We start from the raw sequence: 12,342 nt of genomic DNA on the forward strand, positions 1-12,342 counted from the left end.
AAGTTAATGGAGTAATTAATTTACGTTTAACACAAAATATAGTGGAAAACTGCAAGAAATCGCCCTAGGTCGCTTCTGATCTCTTAAGAATGAAGTGGGATGACTAAAAATGGTTTTGGGACTTTTTATCGAACGGAAATAGAAACTCCGTGTTGAGTCCCAAGGTTCCTCAGTTTGCGACACACCCTCATCCCATAATGTTTTAACATCTATCACTACTAAAAAAAATGCAAAAAGAGACCTAAAAAAAGAGACCTCAAAAAAAGGTTGCTAAAAAAGACCTCATGAGGTCTCCTTTTTTTAGTCAAATTTAGTCATTGTCTTATAAGAAAGTAAATTGTGTATAAGGTTTTTACTTGTGTATAAACTTTTAAGTGCAGAGGTATAATCTAATTAAAGGTTCCAATCTCCAACGTCACCACAAACCCTTCTATCTCCAACCCTTAAAAAAAGTCGAGGTGTTTTTTCCTCCAAAAGTATAATTATTATATATATTACATTTTTTATTCAATGTACAACACTTGCATTTTTTCTTAGGGTTTGTTTGAAATTTTAGAGTGTTCTTTAATATAATGTGTTTGTTTAACATAAGTTCAACACTAGTTGATCTTATAGATGACAAAATATATTTTGTTGCAAGATCGATTTGTGTCCATCTCGTGTTGATACTTAGCTTTAATTTGGTAACAATGTGTTTGTTAAGCATAAGTACCATGTTAAGCATAATTACCATCACTAGTTGATCATATTGATGACAAAATTGATTTTCTTGCAAGATCAATTTGTGTCCATCTAGTGTTTTCACTTCGCTTTAATTTGGTGAATAATGTGTTGGTTTAACATAAGTGACAACATTAGTCGATCCTATAGATGACAAAATTTATTTTGTTGCAAGATCGATTTGTGTTCATCTAGTGCTGACACTTAGCTTTAATTTGGTAACAATGTGTTTGTTTAGCATAAGTACCATCATTAGTTGATTCTATTGATGACAAAATTGATTTTCTTGCAAGATCGATTTGTGTCCATCTAGTGCTGACACTTAGCTTTAATTTGGTGAATAATGTATTTGTTTAACTAAGTGACAACACTAATTGATCCTATAGATGACAAAATTGATTTTCTTGCAAGATCGATTTGTGTCAATCTAGTGTTGACACTTAGCTTTAAATTTAGGGATAATGTGTTTGTTAAGCATAAGTACCAACACTAGTTGATCCTATTGATGACGAAATTATTTTTCTTACTAGAACGATTATTGTTGTTTTGTTGTTGAAATAAGCTCAAATAAAATTTAATCAACCCTTAGTTTGATTTAGTTGTTTGAATTAATTGTTAGGAGTTAATGTAGTTAGCTGTTGAAATAAGTTCAAATAAAATTTAACTAACTCCTAATTTAATTTATTATTTGAAATAATGTGGTTTAGTTGGTATATTTAGTTGCTTGAATTAGTTTAGAACTAGTTAGAGTTTACGTAGTTTAGTTGTTGAAATAAGTTCAAATAAAATTTAATTAACCCCTAGTTTGATTTATTATTTGAAATAATATGGTTTAGTTGTTGGAGTTAGTTTAAAACTAGTTAGAGTTAATGTAGTTCAGTTGTTAAAGTAAGTTGAAATAAAGTTTATTTAACCCCTAGTTTGGTTTATTATTTGAAATAATGTGGTTTAGTTGTTGGAATTAATTTAAAACTAGTTAGAGTTAATGTGGTTTAGTTGTTAAAGTAAGTTGAAATAAAGTTTATTTAACGCATAGTTTGATTTATTATTTGAAATAATGTGGTTTAGTTGTTGAAATTAGTTTAAAACTAGTTAGAGTTAATGTGGTTTAGTTGTTAAAGTAAGTTGAAGTAAAGTTTATTTAATCCCTAGTTTGATTTATTATTTAAAATAATGTGGTTTAGTCGTTGAAATTAGTTTAAAACTAGTTAGAACTTAATTAATTTCATTTGTAGGAAAAGGAACTGGGGAGGCTAGTAACTCAAGCTAGGCATTCAAAGCTACACACACAAGGAAGAAGAAAAATCTTGAAGATCCTAATGTTTGGATTGAGCCATGAGCTGAACAAACCTATGTAATCTACTAATTTAAAACAACAGTTGCTTTATTTTCTAAATTTATATTCTAATGTTATTACTGTTCAATTCAGAATCAATATCTTCAAGCCTTAGAGGATTTTCGTCAGACTCAGCCAGAAGATAACCAAGGCATGCCACTTAGCCAAGAGCAGGCTGAGAGAATTTGGCTAGATTCAATTGGTGGTCCGAGTAGATATGGGTATGCTTATGGCATGCCACAACGGACCTTTCGTGAATATCATTCTGAGCTAGAAGGCCTAGGTAGTTCTCTTGATGATGACATAAGGAAGACTAATTTGGCTATGGAAAAGAAGATTGATGAGCTATCTAGTCAAGTTGAAGCCTCTCAGACTAGGGAAAGGAGGAGGAACATAGAGTATGCGTGTCTTAAGGCCCAATTAGATGCATTACTTGCTTTTGGAGGGATTCTCCCTTGTCCTGATGATGTCACTTACCCTCCTCGATCTACTCCGTCTCGACCTACTCAACCTCCAATATATGGTCAACAAAGAGGTTTGATAGATGAGTCTAGTAGTGAAGAAGATGACGAGGATCATGTGAAAAACACACTCTTGCATTAGTGAACTTTGGAGTTGTACTAGATAATCTAATTCTACTTTATAGTTGTTTTATGTGACTTATTATGTGTGTTGTGAATGCATGATAACTTTGGTATTCTATTATATATAACTTATGACTTTTATGATCTGTTCATTCAAATTCGATTCACTTTTAAGTTGTTTTTCATATTGAGTTGATTAGAGAATATTTAGTAAATGATTTGTTATATTGATATATTGTTGACAGCTCTTTGAGCTTGAATTAGCTGATTAGAATATATATTGAATTAAAACGGTAGGTGGGTAGTTGTAAAAGAAACAATAAGCTGTCAAATTTATTTTCAAAAAAGAGACCTCATGAGGACACTTTGAGGTCTCTTTTCTGCATTTTATTTTCCAGCAATTTCATAAAAGAGACCTCGCTAGGTCTCTTTTTGGAAATTTTATTTTTCAAGCAATGATATAAATCGACCACAGAAGGTCTCTTTTTTGGAAAAAAATATTCCAGATAAAAGAGACCTCATTAGGTCGCTTATTTATATTATGTGTTTTAGATAAAGCGACCTCATGAGGTCTCTATTCAAGAATTTAAATAAATTTAATAATATTTAGAGACCTCATAAGGTCTCTTTACGTAAATATAAAATAAAAATAAATAATAATATAGAGACCTCATGAGGTCTCTCTTTTTAAAAAATAAATTAAAATAAATTAGTGACCTCACGAGGTCTCTTTGTGAATAATTCTGCAAAAAAAAATGGTAGGGACCTCGTGAGGTCTCTATTTGGCGACCTCAGGAGGTCTCTACAATAAAACCACTTGCGTTCTAGCGACCAACAGTTGAGGTCTCTTTTCATGAGGACTCTTTTTTAGGTCTCTTTTTACAATTTTTTTAGTAGTGATATGCATCGCGCCAAGTTCAATTTTGAGAGTTCTACTCGCCCGAATACTATTCCGCAAAGCCGTACAGGCTCCGTATCGTCTTGGATATCAACTCATCTGGTCAAACTAACAATTCGATCCTGGGGGATTTTCCGATTTACTTAGACCTCACCTAATTCAGATTTCGCCCAAGTCTGGCCTAGACTCAAAATTTTCAAGTCACTACCCGAAAATTTTCTGACCCAATTTTTTTTCCTATAAATTTATTCATAACGACAGAAATATATCGCTACATGATTATGGTAGATTGAGGGCATTTTGAGTTGGCTGCCACTTATTTCCTTATATTCCTTCTTTCTTTTCCTCTCTCTATTTTGCCCTTTCAAGAATATTACAATTCACTAGTATTTTGGTATTCATATTAATGAGAAGAAAATATTTAACAAAATCACATCTATCTATATATAATAGGAGAGGTGAAAAGGCCTACGTGTCAGCACCACAAAAATTAGTTTTTTTAAATAATTAAATTTAATTACATATAATAGGATTAAATATTAAATTACTAGTATTTAATTTTTGAAATGATTTTAAGGCAATTTTTACAATTAAAATTTTACATCATAATATAAAGTATTTAGAGAATCTAAAACTTAGCTAAAATTTAATTTTTGAAATGATTATTTTTCAAGCAATGATATAAATCGACCACAGAAGGTCTCTTTTTTGGAAAAAAATATTCCAGATAAAAGAGACCTCATTAGGTCGCTTATTTATATTATGTGTTTTAGATAAAGCGACCTCATGAGGTCTCTATTCAAGAATTTAAATAAATTTAATAATATTTAGAGACCTCATAAGGTCTCTTTACGTAAATATAAAATAAAAATAAATAATAATATAGAGACCTCATGAGGTCTCTCTTTTTAAAAAATAAATTAAAATAAATTAGTGACCTCACGAGGTCTCTTTGTGAATAATTCTGCAAAAAAAAATGGTAGGGACCTCGTGAGGTCTCTATTTGGCGACCTCAGGAGGTCTCTACAATAAAACCACTTGCGTTCTAGCGACCAACAGTTGAGGTCTCTTTTCATGAGGACTCTTTTTTAGGTCTCTTTTTACAATTTTTTTAGTAGTGATATGCATCGCGCCAAGTTCAATTTTGAGAGTTCTACTCGCCCGAATACTATTCCGCAAAGCCGTACAGGCTCCGTATCGTCTTGGATATCAACTCATCTGGTCAAACTAACAATTCGATCCTGGGGGATTTTCCGATTTACTTAGACCTCACCTAATTCAGATTTCGCCCAAGTCTGGCCTAGACTCAAAATTTTCAAGTCACTACCCGAAAATTTTCTGACCCAATTTTTTTTCCTATAAATTTATTCATAACGACAGAAATATATCGCTACATGATTATGGTAGATTGAGGGCATTTTGAGTTGGCTGCCACTTATTTCCTTATATTCCTTCTTTCTTTTCCTCTCTCTATTTTGCCCTTTCAAGAATATTACAATTCACTAGTATTTTGGTATTCATATTAATGAGAAGAAAATATTTAACAAAATCACATCTATCTATATATAATAGGAGAGGTGAAAAGGCCTACGTGTCAGCACCACAAAAATTAGTTTTTTTAAATAATTAAATTTAATTACATATAATAGGATTAAATATTAAATTACTAGTATTTAATTTTTGAAATGATTTTAAGGCAATTTTTACAATTAAAATTTTACATCATAATATAAAGTATTTAGAGAATCTAAAACTTAGCTAAAATTTAATTTTTGAAATGATTTTAAGGCAATTTTTACAATTAAAATTTTACATCATAATATAAAGTATTTAGAGAATCTAAAACTTAGCTAAAATAAAAGGAACTACGTTATTATATTTTTTTAAAATAATGCTAAATAACTGACAAATAAAATTGCCAAACACAAAAACTGTGTTATAAATCAGTTTGCAAATTTTTACCAATCAGTTTGTAGATTTAAAAAAAACTTAAACTTATTAATTAAAAAACTAACATCAGTTACTCCATTATTCACGTAACCCACTCAATTAATTTGTTGACTTTGACTTTTTAAATTTATCAATTTAAATGAATTTAATTAAACTTTTAAATTCAAAATTTGAATTGAAGTTAACTGCATTTTTTTAAAAGATAAGGTGGTTACAATTATTTTTATTAATCTCAACATTAAATGTCGGTTCTGATAGGTTGTCATTTGTAGAGAAGCAGGGGAGAAAGCGAGAAGTTCTTTTTTCTTTGAATAGATGACAAAGAATTTATGATTTCTCGATAAACTGACTTTGTTTGATGAAACTTCATATATTTGATTGATCTTTTGTCATGTTTTTGCAAGGATAAATTCATTGGATAATTTATATTGGCATGAAACAAAGTATCTCATTGATTTCAAATATTTCTCTCAATTAAAATATATAACTTCTAAAAAAAATCTGAATTGTACTTGAAACTCAAGAATAAGAAAAAGTGATAAAAAAATATCTTCTGTTAAAAATCCTTTTGTATGTTATAAAATAAATTCAAATACTGTTGATTTAATATTATTAAATAAAAAGATAATGATATAGAGCTACTACAACTATTACTACTCTACTAATAAATAAATAAATAAGTAAATAATAAATAATAGAAGTGGTAGTAGTACAAGCAACACTAGTAAAAATTAATAATAATAAAATAGTAAAATAACTAACAATCGAAAGAAAAAAGAAATAAAGGTAAATGAGGAAAAGAGAAAGAAAAACAAAACGTAGGAAAAAATAAAATGCCCTGAATATTAATCTCAATTTAAATATATTAGTTTAGTGAACGTGTGTATCACGTTAATCAATAAATTGTATTAAAAAATAAATTATTAAAAAAATAACAATTGATATTAAAATAAAGTGATAATTTCGAAAATCTCCTCCTAGATCTTCCACCAAAAATGAATAAATAAATAAATAATTGATTGGAGGTATAGTGGTCTTGTAAAGACTAAAGACACATCTCCAAATACGCAATATCAACTTTATATTATTTTTTTTGGATATATTATTACTCTTCTAATTAAATGATTACCATTTTTTTTATTTGAGGTTAACCTGAAAATTAAGTACAAATCTATTTATTTTTTTGGATATTTGATTTGAATATTTGGATTTTAGATTGGTATGAATTTTGAATTGGATTGTATATTAGATCTAGTACTGTCGATTTTTGGATATTCGAAAATTCAAAATAATTATATCTTTTATTTAGTCCTACCCATATCAAACGTTATCAATACTAATAAATTCATTTTCTAAAGGTTCAATAAATTAATACCCTACCACCATCTATTATAGTATTAAGTGTATTACGGAATTGTACAACATGGGCAGAAGGGTGACCTCAATTTTTGTTAATGGTAGAAATTATAGATTCTAAAGAATAAACTATTATGTAAGTTGAGGTTGTTAATTTCATGGTAGAGGCTCAAAAGTAAAAAATCAAAATTGAAATATCCAAATTGATTAATTCAAAAAACAAAAATTAAACTAAAATTACACTATCAACATTATAACAATATCTATAAAATATTGAAAGGCAAAAAGTTTAAATAATATCGCACTTTTAATATAGTATAGATGACTAATAACAATAGTATAATCACCGGAACACGTAGAAAAAATACCACGGTCATCAACTTTAATTTGTGCTCAACATTGCCAACAATAAGAGTGGTATCCCTATATTAAACGAATTTGCCTCAGCCTTAAGCATCACACGTCCCTTTGGATGTTAATTGTTACACTCTCTCATAATGGACTTTTCATGGAATTTAGATCTTACAAATACGACTATTAAGGCAAAGCAATATTATCTTATACGAATAAAAGTTTGATTAATTTAGAATGGTAAAATATTATGATTTTTACCTAGATCAAATAAAGATTTTAATTAATTTGAAAGTTTAAAATATTAGAATTAGAATAATAATTAAATGACATTTAGAGATGCTCGTGCAAAAAATCATCTAAATAGTTATAAAGATAATAATATATACACTATATCCTACAAAAACATTTCAGCCTTGTTATAAAAATAAAAAGAACTCCAAATAACGTAATAGTATGCAACACTATTATAATAGTGATATCACAATTTTAACCAAAACAAAAGAAACTTCAACTATTTCATTACCTACAATGCATAGATTTATGTAGACCAACTTTCGGAAACAAAGAAAAAAACGTACGTAAAGTTAAATCAATTATAGTTAGTGTTTTATGAAATTAATAATTTGACTTGAAATTTTGAGTCTTGCATTTTTCTAGGTGAGGTCACAACCTAGCAAACATAAACTATGACAAATTAAAAAATATGAACCAATTTAAATAAAATTAAAGATAAAATCTTACAATACCACAAAGCACACATAAAAATCACACAATTTGGTAAAACCAAAAAGCAATAAATGAAAATGTGTGCGGCTTATAAAAGAAAGCAAATATAAATAAATAGAAAAGAAAAAGAATGAAGAACTCCGAAAATTACTTGGTGTGTGTTTGATTATTCCTTAGTATCCTTTTGAATGTAACATTAAAGAGATAATGTTTAGTTAAAATTCTATTTTAAGTACAGTTCTTATCAAAACATGCTATATATAACTGAAAATAGAAAAATATAAGACAAATACAAAATTACCTAAATTATAATTAGTACTTATGGTAACTTTGAAGGGGAGCCTTGGAGTAACTGGTAAAGTTGCTGCCATGTGACCAGGAGGTCACGGGTTCAAGCCTTGGAAACAGCCTCTGGCAGAAATGCAAGGTAAGGCTGCGTACAACAGACCCTTGTGGTCGGGCCCTTCCCCGGACCCTGCGCATAGCGGGAGCTTAAATGCATCGGGCTGCCCTTTTTTTTTTTATGGTAACTTTGTACTACTTTTACTTTTTATATAAATAAAATTCTAATTGATTTAGAATAATCAAATAATCAAATCTAAAGTAGTCCAAAATTATCCAAATTTAGAGTTAAAACTACCCTTATTTAGGAGTCTAATCAATACATATTCACGGAACTTTTTCATTAGTTTAGGTAATATAGTCAATATTAAGTTATCCATATTTAGGATTGTCCTCATATAATTAGGACTCCTGAAATTTCTTTTTATTTTAGGATATCTTAATAAATAAAATATTTTATCAAATATTTGGGACTTGCCTAAACCTACTTATAGCGTTACGTTAAACCTATTCATAAATAATTTTGGTCAATTATTTTAGGATTTATATTATAATGAATAATTAATACTATTGAAATAATAATATAACTAATGAAGTAAAATAGAAAAGCCGGTATAATTGACTGTTTTTTTTTTGCCTATTTTAAAAATTATTTTGGCCTATTTTTAAAGAAAAATTTTCCTATTATTTTGGAAGATTTTTTTTTCTAGTTTTTTGGACTTTTGTTTGTTTTTTCCTGGAACTTTTTTACATTTTTTTGACAATGTTTTGCCTATTTCGTTAGACATTTTTTAAATTCTTTTTGCCTATTATTTTGGAAGCTTTTTGAATAATTTTTTGGGATCAAATCTATTTTAGTTGGAGATTTGTTTTTACGTCATGTAGGAATTTAATAATAAGAAGAAAATCTTTCTCATTTAATTATTATATTTATTATAATCAATATTAAATATTATTAAAATAATAATATAATAATTGAAGAAAAAATAGTGAAAAGACGATTTTGTCTAAAGCGAAGTTCTTTAATGAAGGGCAAAAAGTTCAATCAACATTTTAAGGGTCTTCATGCTTTTAAGATAACTAGTATCTATGAACGTGTTTTGCACGTTACTCCCTATCAATTATCATACAAAATAGAATCTCGATGACTAATCTAGAGTCCCATTCCGACATCCGACTCGGGACTCGACCGCACCATCTGACCTTGATACCCACCCCTAAATCGAGACTCAACTTTTGAACTAAGACTTGATCCCGACTCCCAACACAGGACCCGATCCAACACTCGCCCCAGGACTTGATCCGAGACCCAACTTCTCGCCCAAGATCCGATCCCGATATGCGACCCTGTACCCAACTCAAAACTCGATCCCGATATTCGACCTCGACTTCTGACACCAACTTCTGACATAGGATCTGATCCGAATCTCAGATCGGGACCCTACTTTTGATTCAAAATTCGATCCTGCACTCGACTTTCGAATCGAGATCTGACTCTACCCGATCCTGACATTTGACACGAGACGCAACTCCGTCTTTCCACTCCTATCCTGGCCAGATTTCCAACCCAAGATCCGATCCTAGACCTGGCTTATGAACCAAGATCTGACCCTGACACCTAACCTAGGACCCGATCTCAACTTTCGACATAGTACTAGGCTCTAACTCTCGATTTGAGACCCGACTTTTGAATTAGTACCCGACCACGGGATCCAACTTTTGAATTGGGATCTAATTCCGTCATTCGATCCCAATGATTGATTAAGGACTCACTCTGATACTTGACTTGAGATCCGCCCGACTCTCGATTTGAAACCCGACTTTGACACCAAACACAAAACCTACCCTAACACCAAACTCGAAACCTAACCCTAACACCCCACCACCCAGGATCTTACCTCAATTTTTGACTTGGGATTCGAACTCAAATTGAGATCCAACCCCGATCAGACTCAGGATCCATGAGTTGGTTCTTGAATCATCTTGAATTTAACAAAAAAAGGTTAATTACATGAGGTTATATCTCATTAAATTGTTGATTGAATATATTTTTCTTTATTGAAAAACTCTATAATAGATAAAATTATCATTTACTATTTTTCTACTATTGACACCTAATTTTGACCCTCCACAACGCAAATTAGCTATCGAGTTTCTTTAAATTTCAAATATTTTAAAAATAATTAGCTTTTATAAAAATAAAAATATTTTCATATTATTCTTAACTATTTTTATCTTTTATAAATTTTAGTATGATATATTTCTATATAACTATATTTTTTATTACTATTTATGTGGTTATTCGAAAATCATCTCAAAAAGATTTTATTTTTAACTAAATACAATGTTAGTTAGGTTATTTTAATTATAGTTTGTATTTTTGAAATTTTTAGTTTTTTCTAAAAATAAATAAAAAATTCATTCTCCACATCAAAAATTCATGAAGAATTTGGGGGTTTTGGAGCATATATAAAGGCTCATATTCTCATTAAGAAGAGGAAAGAAGTGGAGGTTTTTTAGCCAACCAAAGTTAGAAATTTTCTAAATTTGGCTAGGATTTTGAACTCTTGTCCCCCACCTAAGAGTTGTGAAAATTTCTAGCTTTCAATGTATATTTTTTTTCTTCGAGGAAAATAGGAGTTTGAAGTCAAAATTTAAGCTAAGAACGGAGTTCTTATAATGTCGAACCCACGAAGGTTCGAATCTAAATTTTTGGTTTTTCTTTTTGTGGATTGGAGTTCCATCAAGTTCTTGGGTGGTGGTGAAATCATCTTCTGCTCGTCGTCTTTAGTGTCGCTGTTCGAAAAGAGGTAAAATCTTTTGTCAATTTTATTTTATTTAATTAGTTCATGTTTTATATTTAGTTGATTCGTAGCATTTTTTAGCATGTATTAAGAATAGTTAGATTAATGATAGAATAATTTTTATAGTTAGCATGTGTTCGGATTAATTAGCTAGCATGTGTTAGAATTATTTAATGAAAATACTTAGTTTTGTTCATTATTTTTCCAAGTAGTTTTCTTTGACAATATAGATTTTCATGTTTTCAATTTCTTTTTTTAAAATAATTTAGATAATAAAAATATGCTTAAGTTATTATTTAGTTAGAACTTTCATGGCCTAATTGATTTAATTCTTTCTTTAAAATTTGAGTTAGTATAACGTATATATTAATTTCGTGTCATTTAGTTACTTGAATATATTTCTTATTTTCTTTTCTTTGTTTACATATAATATATGTTAGTCGCCTCTAGGATGTCCATCAATTTGATACTTTAACATATTATGATATATTCTTTGATTTAGCTTAAAATGAGTAGATGCTTATGTAATTTTATTTTGGTGCATGTGATATCGATTTTAGTCCATCTTTGATTTTCATCATTGCATATTATTGAGTTTTAAGTCTCTCATGAATTGTTGAAAAGTTGATACATGGAAATAAAGCTAATATACGTGGTTTGAATATTGATTTGGGCTGTATACATGAAATATAGGCAAAAAATGGTATTATATACACTGATATATAATATATATACAGTCCGATATGCAAGAAAATAATGTTGTATATACTAATATACAGTGTATATACAGTGATATACAGTAAATACAAAGAACAAATAGGTAGTATACAATGTGTATATAATTTGATATACATAAATAATATTGTGTGCACTGCATAAAATGTATATACAGCCCGATATATAGTGTATATACATCTGCGATATATAGTGAAAATGGGCTTAAGGCCCAAAACGCAGATGACCTAATAACTTAGTTCAAGCGTACAGAAACTAAGTGTCGGGTCATATTTTCATGTGTTATTTATTGTTTGTTTATATTGATTCGGGTTGTAATAATTTATTTACTTATGTTATTTATGCTTGCTTAGATATTAATTTTAATTTATTTTAACTTAATTTAAAATCCCTAAAAGATAAACCAATTCATGTTAATTTACTCTTTAAATGATTTTCTACCTTTATTTATTCATTTGATAAACTTTACTTTTTTTTACATGTATATTATTTTCAATGTTTAAGATTGATCATTTAAAAAATAATAATTTTAAAGTC

The 12,342-nt window shown here is 29.1% G+C and overlaps 1 pseudogene; it reads left to right on the forward strand.

Moving 5' to 3' along the window:
• The first annotated feature begins 572 nt into the window (after positions 1-572).
• LOC129887482 (uncharacterized) lies at positions 573-2,659 on the forward strand (annotated as a pseudogene).
• Positions 2,660-12,342: the final 9,683 nt, after the last annotated feature.

This window comes from Solanum dulcamara, chromosome 4 (genome assembly GCF_947179165.1).
Source record: "Solanum dulcamara chromosome 4, daSolDulc1.2, whole genome shotgun sequence".
Lineage (NCBI taxonomy): Eukaryota > Viridiplantae > Streptophyta > Magnoliopsida > Solanales > Solanaceae > Solanum > Solanum dulcamara.